Below are 14465 nucleotides of genomic sequence, written 5' to 3'. Positions count from 1 at the left end.
TACCAGAAAATTGTTATAAAGTCTAAATTACTATAATTTGGCACTCATCTTTCATAGCCTTTCTTCAGGGAGAAGAGGGCCACAGACAAGGGGCCTCAGCTTCCTGTGAGATGAGGCAGAGAGGCTCAGGCACTGAGGTCTGTGTTGGTGGCTCTCTTGACAGCCGCCTCTGAGGAGCTGTGAAATTATCCTTAACTCTTCCCAATTTAAAGAGGAAAAGCGTCCTTTTAAGTATGCACTGTTGTTGATTTCAGGTCTTTTACATTGGCTAGAGCAGTGTTTTTCAAAGGTTGCTATGTTCTTCTATATTTAGGAGCAGTGGGGTAGGAGGGCAGAGGGGAGGATGAGTCTACGAGAAATTACATGTAGACTAAGTGTATGTAGAACTCTTTCTAATAGTTTAAAATCACTTACTTTACTTTCTTTTGTTTTAGGTACATGTGTATAGTTTAGTCTTTATCCTATAGCAGGCATGCTTACAGCAATCAAAGGACTCCACCTGAAAGCAAAGGGTATAAATACACTTATAAACAAGAAATGTATTATGTGTGTATTTGTCTGTGTGTGTATGTGTGTGATTCAGGTAAAAATGAATAATTTGCCTTTGACAAGTTCCCAGTCTCACTGTAGAGTTTATAGTTTTTCTTTTTCATTTTATTCCTCTTTGTTTTCCTTCATTTAAAAAAAACAGTTCAATTTCCCCCTTTACAGTGAGTCACTGGCTATAAACTATTACCTTATTCTGAGTTATTGTACATGTTACTTAAGTAGCATTAGATAATTTTTTAAAAAAACCCTACATATGTAATTAAAATACTGCTGCATAATCAAGATTCTGAAGACTTTTATTTCCAACATAAGGGAAACATTGAACAGTCTGAAAATTCTTGGTCTCAAAATCATATAACTATAGCTTTGGGTTCACAGTCTGTGGTTTTAGAAACTTTTTGCACTGCTCTGCTTTCTTTTCATGATCTTTTACCACTTCCTTCTCCACCAAGCTGACCTTTTATTTTAATGCGTTTTCCAGAGGGAACTTAATGTAATAGAGGCGACCTATTGTTGGACATGATTTCGGATGACAGCTTTGCATAATTGGTGTGCTTTATGTTGTTACTTAATTGAACAAGAATAGTCAGTTTAATGAGACATTTTCTACATCATTTCATTTTTATCTGGCACAACCAGCATGACTCATCACCAAGGTTTTAGGTAAACATTAAACTCCGGAGACAGGAGGAAGTTGAAAGAGGTGTGGGTTCTGGTTTTGCCAAGATGATGAAATAACACAAATTTCAGGCTCCATTTTCCAAAATGAATGCTGGAGAAATTATAGAAGCCAAAGAGAACTGTGAATTTAGGAACTAACAGAGGAGAAACGCACCCCTCCTCTCAGATGGAAAACCATCCGAGAACTAGTTTGCGCAGGATAATTGGGTAGCAGCAGCCTGGTGCCAGGGAAAGCCAGAAGCAGAAAATGGGAGAATGGGATAGAACAGTGGTTCTCCAATGTCCCAGGCAAATCATTGGCTACTCCCGGATCTACTGCACCAGAAACTTAAGGTAGGGCCCAGCTATCTGTGTTTATACAAGCCACCCAGGGATTCTGATACATGCTGAAGTTTGAGAAGAGAAGGGTTTTTTTTTAAGCCTCAGTTGCCTTTTTCTTGCTTTGCCTTGGAACAGTCATGGCCTGCACGCTTTACTGCAGATACCTGCCTCTCCCTAGCAGCCGAGAGGATCAGTGCCCTTGCCAGTTCGGGGAGTAGGACAGCAGTGAAGAAAGTCCTGCTTTGGCAAGAAGTTACTAACCTAGGTGTAACTGACCAGCAGTTCTCCAGCATTTATGTCCCTATTTAACTTCTCAGTCTTCAGCCTCTAGAAGAGAGTGAATGTGCCTCTGTGGATTCACCTAAGGCTTTAAAGAAACCCTGATTGGAGAAGCTGCCTGCTGGAGGTCAGCAAAAGGTCCCAGGGATTCTGTGGGGCCTGGGATGCTCTAGCAGGGGGGCTCATCTCCGCCTCTCCTGCTCACCAGGACTGATCCAGTTCAGGGTTTACTCCTGTGCCATTCTCCGTTAAGCAGACAGAATAGCTAATACCCTCAGGAAAACATGGGTTCAACAGACACAAGAATGAGACCTCTGCAGTGAGTCACCAAGATGGTAACATAGGTGGTTCCTGACTTGACTCCCCCTCACAAGAACAAACAACTATTCATGAACAAGACATCACTGAGAGAATCCCAGAACACAGAGGTGAGGCTGAAGCACCATCCTGCACCACAGAGACCAAGGGAGATTGCATTCAAAGGGTAAGAGAAGCCGCTAGAGGCTCACCACACCCTTCCCTGCCCCCCACAGGCCAGTGCAGCACCACAGAGAGAGGTTCCCCCTGACCTGCAGGACCTCCAGGGGAAAAGGGGAGCCCAGGGGGACAGCCAGCACCCCTTCAGCATTGTGAGAGCCCCTGTCCTGGTCTCACCCCATGGAAATAGCAGGGGACTCTGTGGAGCTCAAGCACTGGGAATCTATGATGGAGAATGAGACCTCTGAGAAGAGGTGGATCCAGGATTATGAGACCTGAATTTTAAATCTTATTCTCATATTGCAGTGTGACCTTTTCCATGTCATGATGCAGGATGAATTGGCATAGTGAGCTAAAGGAGTATTCCCAGAAGCTATGTTCACACAGGTACAGCAAGTCCATAATCTGCAGAGTGGCCCGGAGACCCAGGAAAGAGTGGATGTTGCAGTTTGAGTCCGAAGGCTGTCTGCTGACAGAATCCCATTTTCCTATAGGGAGGTCAGTCTTTAGAATAAGACCTTCAACTGATTGGATGAGGTCCACCCAAATTATGATCTACTTTCCTCCAAGACTGCTGATTTAAATGTTAATCTCATCTAAAAAATTACCTACATGGAAACCTGTAGAATAATGTTTGACCAAATACCTGAGAGTCACGGCCTAGCCAAGTTGACAAATTAACCATCACAGTGGTGACTCTTGGTCTCCATCTGAGGAGTTCAACTAACTCAGAAGGAAATCAATGAACCAGGCAGTATATGTAATCTGAAGCAGATACATACTGGAACACAGAGACTCCAGTGATGGGTAATGTTCATCCATAATAGGTTCTTTTCTCTTTCCAGGCAAATAGGAAGGTTGCACTTTTCTAACTCTGATTATGATTATTACTACTTCTTTATGAGTCAAAGTTATGATTTATTACACCTAGGTGAAGCTTTTAATTGCCAATACAAGACTCTCCAGAACTCTTTTCCCCTACTGTGTTGACCAAATGGGTTGCATGCTCCAGACAGGTTAACTACATAATGATGGATTTCTGAGACACCACATGCTGTTGCCCTGAATCATTGCCAGGACCTGTAGTGGCCTTTGGATAAGTTAATCCACTGAGGTTTGGGGTTTTTTTAATTACTATATCACAGTCTATTCTAATACATGGACCAATAAATTAAAATAATCATGTTTAATTAAAGAGATAAGGGATGATATTAGCAATATGAAATACAGCAAGAATCATAAAGAGTAACCAAGTAGAAAAATTAGGTATGAAAAATGTATTATTTGAAATATAGAACCTAATACATAAGATGGATAATCTGATGGGTATAGCTGAAGAGAACTGGAAAGTCAGATTGGGAGACCATCCAGAAGTCATTAGGAAGTAATAGAGAAAAAATATAAAAGGAAAGGCTAAAGAGATATGAAGGATTGGAATAGGAGATACAGTGGCGAGTTCAGAAGGGAGGGAAAAAGTAAATATAGAAAGAAGAAATTATTTGAAGAAATAATGGAAGTAAATTTCTCAGAATTTGGTAGGGTGTAAATATCAATATATTAAAGAAACCAAGAGAGTTAATATTAAGGTAGAATAGTGACGTTTTGTTCTTATCCCTCTACAGTTTGTTTTTAGTTATTACTCGATGTTTCTAAGGTCTAGAGTTTTTTTATTTTTTTAACAGAATGAATCATATGCCTAGTTTCATACTATTTCTGCAGGTTATGCTCGCTCGCACACTCTCTCTTCCATACACACACACACAAATAATGAGCCATATTACATTTATTTTCCTATCTGGAGGTTTTTAACCATTACTGAATTGAATTCAGTTCAAGTCCATGTCCCCAAATTTAAAGGTTTTCAGACTGACTTTCTTCTTGTTTCAATGAATATATTTATTTTCCATTTAATTTTTTAATGCTAATTGAACGAGACATTACGGAAGCCAAAATGAGCATATGTACCTTTTGGGTGAAAATATTCTAACTAGAGTAGTGGATGTTAGCCAATCACAGGAACTGCTGTGGACACGACTCTCTGTAATCACTGCAGATGACTGTAACCACAGATACTGCCTTCATCCCTGTACGACTGCTGTAGGTACTACTACTGTTAAAGTGGGTAAAATTTTATAATTTTATAATCTGTATTTTCATATAAATAAATGTATGTAAAATCATATTCTTATATGGGGAGAAAAAAATATTACTGCCATTTTATAAATAGGGAAATTGAAGTTCAGAGTGGTTACTTTCCTTAAAGTCTAATGTGAATATAAGACTTGCTGATTCTTTTTTTTAAGACTTGCTGATTTTGAATGTGATTCTCTTTATGACACATCATGCTGGGATTTCATACCAAGAAGTTTGACTGTTTTTACTACTTCTGCACCTTTTAAGCCAAACTCAGTCTTTAACATTCAATTTTTAGTTTAAACCTGCGTCTCTGTGACCACATGGGTGAGCACAGGCACTAACACACATCCACACAAATTCACAGTGAACTTTCTGCCTGAATACATACTCAGAAGATGAAGAGAACACCTAATTTTCCCTAATACTTGATTATTTCTCCTCATAATGAAGACTGTAATTTACCAAGTGACTTTATATGTTAATCACTATATACATTAAATAATTCTATACTCCTAATCCTGTATTAGAAAGTATCTACATTCTAGATTTGAGGCTTAATGAGATTAAACGCATTAAATTGCTTATTTAAAGTCACAAGGCTAGTAAGGAGCAGAGCCAGAATTCAAACCCATACTGATTCCAGTTCATTTGTGTTTAATAACTTGGCCCTGCAACTTGCTGAAAGGAAATATAAAAGTTCCAGGGATTAATCTGTGAATGAGTTCAGAAACAATATACTCAAAAGGTGAGATATGGAGGAGTCTATGCAGGGCTGGTTCCTAACATTGGCACTTCTAGGGTCAGCCTACGAAGGGAGGCCCATGGAAGGGGAGGGAGTTGTGGAAGGGACCCTTGTAACCCCTGGCATAGACTTGGAGCCATTCATGTAGGGAACTCCAGTCGCTGGGTACCTGGACTGTCATGACGGGAGGTGGAGGGGGCAGACATCAGGCTGCATGTTCCTTTGGCCCCAGGGACTCCTTGCCTTGTAGAGAGAGATGCAGCCACAGAAGGGCCAGAGTGAGACCTGGCTCCAGTTTCTAGGGTAATAGTGGTACATGGTAAATAATTGAACTGCCAAATTTTCACTAAATAGGAGGAAATGAAATTCCCTATACTAGATGAAAAGGCAACTAAATAGGACCTAGAATATTTTAATTTAAAGAAATCTGTTTTTGGAAATTAGACAATCAGAGATTGAATTTTCATTGTATACAAACAATCACTAAGACACTACCCTCACTAGTAATGAAAGAAATATAGACTTAAAGCAGTAATAATGTTCATGATCTATTTGAAAGTAAGATTAAGCTAAATACTACTGAGATAGAAGTGAGGCTATCACTCAAATATAAAACTAATGGGAGAATTATCTGCCATAAGTCTTTTGGAAAATAATTTGGGAATTTGAACTAAATGTCTGAAAATGTCCCTATTATTTGGCCCAATAATTTCACTTGTGGAATCTAGCCTAAGAAAATAATCTGAAATGCCTAAAATCATAATATAAGTACATTTCTACATCATAGTATTATATATAATAACTTAAAATGGAAGGAGCCTAATTAATTTAATTATTAGGAAGTAGATACATAAGATTTAGTAAGTATATCTAATTGTTATGTACTATTAAAATAGGACTTTAAAAAGTTTTTAATAACATAAGGAAATATTTGTATTCTAAATTTAAATTTCAAAAGCAATGGTAGCTCATTTGTGTGCACAATATTATGTCTACTCCATAAAGATATTTACAGATAAAAGACTAGAAGCAGTTATACTAAAATCATAAATAAATAGGATAATAATTAAAATAAATCCCATAGTTGGTGGTCAGTGAAGCAGTTGAGGATCATTAAGTCTGTGTTTCCCACTGTTAGGTCTCCATGAAATAAAGAACATGTTGAGATTTTGATTTTGTAAACAACAAAAAAATGGTGTTGGGAAAACTGGACAGCAGCACGTAAAACAGTGAAGCTAGAACACTCCCTTACACCATACACAAAAATCAACTCAAGATGGATCAAAGACTTAAACATAAGACAAGATACAATAAACCTCCTAGAGGAAAATATAGGCGAAACATTATCTGACATACATCTCAAAAATGTTCTCCTAGAAGAAATAAAAGCAAGAATAAACAAATGGGACCTAATGAAACTTACAAGCTTCTGCACAGCAAAGGAAACCAGAAGTAAAACAAAAAGACAACCTACGAAATGGGAAAAAATTTTTGCAAATGAAACCAACAAAGGCTTGATCTCCAGAATATATAAGCAGCTCATACGACTCAATAAGGAAAAAATAAACAACCCAATCCAAAAATGGGCAGAAGACCTAAACAAGCAACTCTCCAAGGAAGACATACAAATGATCAAAAGGCACATGAAAAAATGTTCAGTATCCCTAATTATCAGAGAAATGCAAATCAAAACTACAATGAGGTATCACCTCACACCAGTCAGAATGGCCAGCATTCAAAAATCCACAAATGACAAATGCTGAAGAGGCTGGAGAAAAGAGAACCCCCCTTCACTGCTGGTGGGAATGCAGTTTGGTGCAGCCACTGTGGAAAACAGTATGGAGATTCCTCAAAAAAGACTAGGAATAGACTTACCATATGACCCAGGAATCCCACTCCTGGGCTTGTATCCAGAAGGAAATCTACTTCAGGATGACACCTGCACCCCAATGTTCATAGCAGCACTATTTACAATAGCCAAAACATGGAAACAGCCTAAATGTCCATCAACAGGTGACTGGATAAAGAAGAAGTGGTATATTTATACAATGGAATACTACTTAGCCATAAGAACCGACAACATAACGCCATTTGCAGCAACATGGATGCTCCTGGAGAATGTCATTCTAAGTGAAGTAAGCCAGAAAGAGAAAGAAAAATACCATATGAGATCGCTCATATGTGGAATCTAAAAAAAAGAAAAACAACAAAGCATAAATACAGAACAGAAATAGACTCACAGACATAGAATATAAACTTGTGGTTGCCAAGGAGGTGGGGGGTGGGAAGAGATAGACTGAGATTTCAAAATTGTAGAATAGATAAACAAGATTATACTGTATAGCACAGGGAAATATATGCAGGATCTTGTGGTAGTTCACAGAAAAAAAAATGTGACAATGAATATATATATATTCATGAATAACTGAAAAATTGTGCTCTACACTGGAATTTGACACAACATTGTAAGATGATTATAAATCAATAAAAAATGTTAAAAAAATGGGTTTACTGTTAAATATTTAAGCCACTTTAATCAATGAGGATAATTTTCCATTGATTTAAATAGAATGATGTATGAGAAATTAATGGAAATGAATTGATAATTTTTATTGCCTATTTTGCCTACCACTTAGAAAAAGAATCTCATGATTGTTGTCATAGACAGGCCACACTTTATTTTTATTCATATTATATCAACACTAAGACCATTTGTGAAAATCCATCTTCTTTGAGTGCCAAAATATTATTTAAAATTTTCAGAAAAGCTTCTGTTTTTAGTACTATTTTCATTATTTCCTTCAACAAATCTTTATCGAGCACACATGATATTCCAGGGATTATTCGGTATCTGTAATATAACAGTATACAAACAGAAATGGTCTACATATTTTGGAATTCTTTAGAATTAATGTACCAAATGTAAATATTCCTATTAAGCTCCGAGCTTAATTATTCTTCAAATATGTTTGAGAGTGTCCTGTTTTGTAAGAACAGAAAATTACCAAATGAAACCCCCCGGGCATCACGGAGGTTTTGGTTGCCTTACTCCAGCCGTGTTGTTTAAATGTCCACAGATCGGGCTTCAGAGAGATCGCTTGTGATGGTGATGAACTTGCTACAGAAAAAGACGGAAAACTTAGATTTGTTGCAGTTTGTAAGTGACCTTCATTGTGATCTTTTTTAGCCTATTTGAGTTCCTCCATAAATCAAATCTGAAAGAGTGGTAATTTCTCAATGAGTCCCTTCTTAAAATTCAGTGTAATCTCTTTGTGGCAAAGACTGAATGACTGCAAATATATCCTTCACTACATTCAAAAGCACTGAGAAGCTGAGACAATTAGGGCATCAAAAACAGAAATACTTCACATGCATTTACATAATATGTGTTACTCCATCTAGCAGTGAAGAAGAGAACAGCCCCAACTTTTATTTTTTAATTTTTAAAAGAAGTATTTTATCAAATGATGAAAACATACTTACAGTTTTTTTCTAGTACTAACATATTCTGAACAAGTAGTTATAAATGAAGTACTGGTTGACTCCAGAGGAGACCCACAGATTTTCTTTTTCCCAGCACCATGGAACAATAGATTAAATTCAGATTTTTGACAGTTTGTTGGTATATACATATACTTAGGAAAAGTACATCGTGCAGCTGTGTTTGCAGAGGTATACTGCTTGTCAGTTAAAATCAGATATTATTTAGAAAAGAATCTCTACATTATGAAATTTAAAGGGTGTCATAAGATAAAAGTTTATTTTGAAATAGAAGTAAGCCTCATCATTGAAGTGTCTCTGTGAGCTCACCGACCATATTGACAAAAAACAAATAAAAAAAAAAAACCCTCTATGCTTTTTCCCTATTGAACTGACTTCATAAAGTACCATGAAGGAATAGTTTTTGTGAGTGATATCTCATAACAATTACTTGGTAAAGAGTCATAACACTTTATGAACAAGTAGATGGCACAGCATGAAAAAATACCCATTTTACACACACACACAGCTTAGTGATGAACACATTTTATTAACTGAAGTTCTACTTGAACTGACATTTTTGAACTTTGGTATTCATCCAACTTTACCTCTTTCATCTCTTTTTTTAAGGTATAAAACTTTTATCTGCTTTTTAAAATGAGATCCTTTTAAAAAACATTGCTAGCAGTCAGTTTTCATCAATCAAATTCTGTATTTTGTATCAGTTGTCTCCTAAAAAAAATTGGTGTCCTGGATTATATGTAGTTCCTCTAGGAAATGTGATCACTTAATGGAATTTTAAAGAGTATGAAACAATTTGTTATGAGCTTCATCCATGGTAGGCACTGACTGCAAATAAGATACTTTTATGAAAACCCCATTTTCTTCTGATACATGGTGGTAGACTGAATTACTACTCCAACTCTTCACCCCTACTCCCACTGCTACCAGTTCCCAAGAGGACTGTATCTTCCTTTGCCACATTCATTACCTTGCAGTGTGCCCTCCCACAGTAGTTGGAGTAGATTTTCTTATCCCAGTGATGCTGAGATTGACCATGTAACTTGTGTTGGCTGATGGAAGCACTGAAAAGGCATCAGGTTTCTACTTGTCCTCTTGTGCCTCAGTCATCACCATGCGATAGACATCCTTTACCTAGTTGACCTGGGAAAAGAGTAGGAGTGAAGCAGAGCCACCCCAGTTGACATACAGGGCTGTGAGAACAAATGACTTGTTTTAAGCCACTGAATTTTAGGTATTTTGTTACACATTGTTCTTGTGGCCATGTGTAACCGATACACTCGTGACCACCCTCCCTAACCAGCACCACTGAAGGAATTTCTGCAGTGTGTTTTCACTTTTGGAGGTGCTTCAAGTGACCCCCTTCCATAAAGTATAAAAGAAAGTAGCTTTTAGAAGACAGGAGACCTGTGTTCTGGCCTTGTCTTGGCTAACAAGTCACACGATCTTTGGTAAATCCCTTAATCTTTCTGTGCTTCATTTGTAAAGATAGTAATACTTTGATACCTAAAGGCTGAGGCCTTAGATTTTTTGATATCTAGATCCAGATTTTGTGACTTAAATAGACAGTTTTATGAAATGAAGCCGTATCATTCGTTAAGGACAGTCCAAGTCCATTACTTGTTACAGCTGCACAACAAGTTAGTATCTTTGAACTGCAGGGGTCCTGAAACAGAAATTGGGAGGTCAAGGGAGGAACACCCCCCTGGGTAAGGGGCAAGGGCAGACACTGAACTAAGATTTGGGGAACCAAGATGAACAAAACACTTTGGTGTTTATAATAGGATCTGAGATCAGAAGAATTAGCAGGAGGAGATACAGTTTTATGAACCTTGCATCTGACCCTTTTCTAAGTCTATATGCTTTCTTAAACTCTTCCTATCTCAGAAGAATATGGGTGTCTTTTGACAAGAATATTATGTAGCAAAACATCATCATTATAGTGACATAGCTGATTCCAGATTCACTTGCTCTTTTTTGTCTTTCTGATTATGGTTCCTGATAAGAAATGTGCACATGACACATGTGTTCAGGTCAAACAAGCTTAATTATTTTGCCAGCTCCCATCACCCCTTGCTCCAAAGGTCAGATACCAAAGGCTGTTCGCTGAAGGAAAAGATTTACCCATCTTCCCAGGCTGGTGTAACACAGACGTACGCTTACAGATGATGTTTTTCTATATATTTATTCATCCACCATTACATTTCGAGACAAGGAATTGCCACACAGTCAGGGAGACTGGGGAATAGAGGCTTTTAGCTGTGTGGCAAACTGCCCAGATGAAAATGAGCAGAAAGGGAGAATGGGGATTGGGAAGCACTTAACCATTTCTGCCACAGTGATGAATCTCTGTGTTTTACTCCTGAATTTATGGCACTATAAAAAGCTTGCTTTTTGCTGACCTAAATTCCCATTTACTCAACTTGTTTATTCTTTCAGACTGCAGCAGTTCATGTGGGAACACACCGTAAGGTGCTATGTACTTATCCAGCATAGGTACATCTTGCCACACTGGGTATCTATAAGAGATGCCTCATCAAAACAGTCATGTAGGTTTAGGGTTTTAAAAGTCTGTCTGTAGCGCACTGCAGACATTTAGCTATGTGATTTTATTTAAGATCATCTGCATACTGCTAGGAACAAAAGGAGGTGACCTATGGTCATTTAATAAATAGGCATTATGAATGCTAAAGGCTGCCGTGTGCGTTGGCAGATCATAAGCCAATGAACTGCTGAGTCTCTAACTAAATTCTGGAATAATTTTACAGTTGGACCCACCATAGACAATTTTGAAGAACTGTTTTTTTCCCCTAATTGCTCGGAGACTTCTACAAAAGAATCCTAAGATGTTACACCTTTCACACATTCTCTGGGTTAGTCTTGTGAAGTTAATGGCTTGGGACAGAAATGTCAAATTACAAGCAGTGAAGTTATTATAGGAATAAGCTCTAGGGAACTCTCAACATAGGACAGAGTTAGAAAAATTTTCAGGACACCATGAAGCACAGCCTTGGGAAAGAAGATACCATATAACAATGCTGAAAATCAGTAGCAGACTGGATTTCACAGTTGCTCTATACACATGGAGATGGGCTGAGCCCTGCTAACGGAAATGTGACTCTTGTTCTAGATCAATGGAGTTGCCCTGAGCAACAGTTGTAAATTAATTAATACTATCTTACATTTATTAGAGTCCTTTCACATACATCAATTCTGGTTCTGTGTTGTTATTTACAGATCACAGATAAGGAAATCAAGGTTCCTTGCCTTTGCCAAGATCATAAAGACACCAACCAGCACCTTGGAGACATCTTACCGAAAAGGAATCAGCCTGCCTGTTCCCAGAGAGCCTATTGAAAGCACCAGGTACCAGAGACCCAGTCCCTTGTTTAGTTAAGTTTTATTAGCCTGTATCTTTTATGACCCTGAACCCCAATTTTTATCTCTCTTGTTTTTGGTTCTCTGCACTGAATTGCCGTGATAACTCAGTCTGTTGCCCCCATGGACTGTGGTGCTGGACTTTCTCTCTTGCTTCCCAGCCCAGCCTCAGTGAGCACCGAGCTTTGGACCTTTTGTATCTGTTACAGCATTGGCTACAAAATAATCAAGTGAAAGAGCTGAGTACTAACCCAAGTCACACACACCAAACCTGGTGTTTTTGCTGATTTATCATACTTTTCCAAGTCAACAATATGATTGTCATTACTATTATGAACAAAAGTGTGACTTAAAAGATTTTGATTCACAGATAAAGGCAAATAATTATGCATTCACATGTAATTTAAGTTTAACGTCATGCCATTGCATTTTAAGTCTTAATAGTCTTTTTCTTCTTCAAAGTAATATTTTAAATGTTTTGAAATCAAGTTGTGATCAGAACCAAAGACTGCATTCACTTAATCATTCATGTAGTTACTGATCACAATTTTTTTTAGTCAATTGCAAGAAAAAAGGCTATCTTGTATACCATTGTATAGATGTTCATGATTAATTCTATCAGTTTCCTATTATTGAATATGTAGATTGTTTTCTTCTCTTTTAACTGTAAATAATGCTGTACTGGTATATCTGTAAGATAAATTCCTACAACTTGAACTGCTGGTTCAGAGGGCATATGCATTTGTATTTTTTAAAGGAATGTATTTTATTTTATTCTGAGATGGGACGTAAATTCTTCTTTTATTCTTGTTTGTGCTATAAATAATAAATGAATTCAAAAGGAAAACAAAAGGGTAATAGTGAAAATATTACCAGTTCTATCTTTTTTTGATAAGCAACCACTGTTACCAGCTCCCTGAATATCCTTACAGAGATAATCTATGCGAACACAAATATGTATGTATATTAGGAATTAGAAAATTCCTCTTTTTTGGGAATATTTATGTCTTCTTCTGTACTGTACTTGTGAGAGCCCAAAGGGTCTTGCTAAGACGCTCATTGAAAGCGAAATCCTCAGGCTCTTATGTCACCCTTCATGTTAGGAGGGCACTTCAGTATTGTTTCATCATTCAGTGTCTGACATACATCATAATTATGGGAGATCCTACCTCTAAAAGTTGTGTTTCTAGTGATCTTCACTGTATCTGTCTATTCACTTTGGAGGGAAGGCAGGCCGGGCTAGAGGGAGCTACACTGCCCTCGTCCACAGTTCTTAAAACATTATCCAGCCCAGACTGTTCTCTATGGCAGAGACTATACCATATCACAAAGTCTGCTTTTCCTTTCTCCCACAATAAGAATTTAAACTGGGTGCATGATTGTAGAGCTAGGAACTATGTTTCGTAAGCTCTCTTCTGGTGGGTGTGATCACGTGGCGGAGTTACCACTTATGGTGTCAGAGTGGAAGTGGGGCATGTAAACTACTACTTTAATTGTTTACTCTGCATTTCTGTTCATTCTTTCTCCACAAACTGGCACATAGATACATCCTCAAGCGTTGACTATGTGGAATAGTCCAGTGATGTGGTGAGCAGCAAGACAGAAGGAACTTGGGTCTCTGCATGATTGTGTGGAAGCACAGATGTCCCACCGATCTTTGTTGCTCAACTTGGGTGGTTATGTGGGAGAGAAATAAATGTGTGCCTTCTTTAAGCCACCGTCTTTAGGATTGAGTTTGTTACAGAGCTCATCCTTTACCTTGACTAGTTCAGCGCCATGCCTGGTTATCAGCAGGCAGCCTAGGGTTCCTTTGTCCTCTGCTGTGTCCCATGTAAATGTCTCATTTTGGTGGAGCACAAAATAATTCTACTGTTTTTGTGCTTGCGTGTTTGAAAATACCTTTATTTGACCCTTCTACTAGATGGATAGTTTGGGCATGTAATTCTAGTTGGGAAATAATTTCCCTTCAGAGTTTAGAAGTTACTGCCATTTTCTTTGTTATTCTAGGAAAAGTTCATTTTGATTTATAATTTTTTTTCTCTTTTTTGAGGGTTTTAATATCCTCTTTATTTTGGTAAGGGTATGAAATTTCTCAGCATTGTATTTTAGTGTGTATCTATTTCCATCCGCTGTGTTTGGCATTCAGTGGGCCCTTTCAGTGTGACCTTTAATCCTACAAAATTGCCTTGAATTATTTGATGGGTGATTTTCTCCTGTTTTCTCAGTTCTTTCCTTTGTAACTGCTGTTTGGTTGTTTTGTTTGTTTGTTTGTTTGTTTTTGGATGTTGAACCTCTTAGTTCCTCCTGTTTTTTTTCTTTTCCTCTTTTCACCTCTTTGTCCTTTTGCTCTGTTTTCTATGAGACTTCCTCAAATTAACCTTCCACCCCATCTGTTAATGTA

At 37.7% G+C, this 14465-nt stretch overlaps 1 long non-coding RNA gene across 1 annotated transcript; it reads left to right on the top strand.

Annotated features, from left to right (window-relative positions):
* Positions 1 to 437: 437 nt before the first annotated feature.
* On the top strand, positions 438 to 12046 carry LOC140693975 (uncharacterized). Its single transcript, XR_012069701.1, has 3 exons — positions 438 to 512; positions 8263 to 8342; positions 11924 to 12046. It is a non-coding gene; the product is annotated as an uncharacterized lncRNA (long non-coding RNA).
* Positions 12047 to 14465: the final 2419 nt, after the last annotated feature.

Source organism: Vicugna pacos, chromosome 3 (genome assembly GCF_048564905.1).
Source record: "Vicugna pacos chromosome 3, VicPac4, whole genome shotgun sequence".
NCBI lineage: Eukaryota > Metazoa > Chordata > Mammalia > Artiodactyla > Camelidae > Vicugna > Vicugna pacos.
The sequence above is the reverse complement of the archived record's forward strand: the minus strand, read 5'-3'. Positions and strand labels throughout refer to the sequence as shown.